This window comes from Plasmodium cynomolgi, chromosome 7 (assembly GCF_000321355.1).
Source record: "Plasmodium cynomolgi strain B DNA, chromosome 7, whole genome shotgun sequence".
NCBI classification, from domain to species: domain Eukaryota; phylum Apicomplexa; class Aconoidasida; order Haemosporida; family Plasmodiidae; genus Plasmodium; species Plasmodium cynomolgi.
In genome coordinates, this window is record NC_020400.1 from 1,401,203 (window position 1) to 1,401,563 (window position 361).

The following is a 361-nucleotide window of genomic DNA, read 5'->3' on the forward strand; positions in this document are numbered from 1 at the left end:
ACGACTGTTCATAATTTTGTTCATCTGTACAAATATGTTCATATTTTTTTTTTTGATCGGTAGCGGAACTTGCTTCTAGTAAAAAATGCAGCGCGGTTAGACGATACTTGGCAACGCTTTTGGCGAGCGCTTACACATGTGAAATAAGCACAATTATGTGCGAAGGACACCCAAGGAACATAAACATTTGGGGATATTCGCTTTGGGCTTTTTTTTTTTCTTTTTGCCTACACTTATGCGGGTGATGCGGGAGACGTTTTTGCGGGGAATTTTCCTTCCTGCGGCCTTTCACTGCTGGGGTGCAAAAGCGGAGGCGCCACGTGTGTGCCATGCTGCGTGGTCGTTCTCATGTGGAAATTAT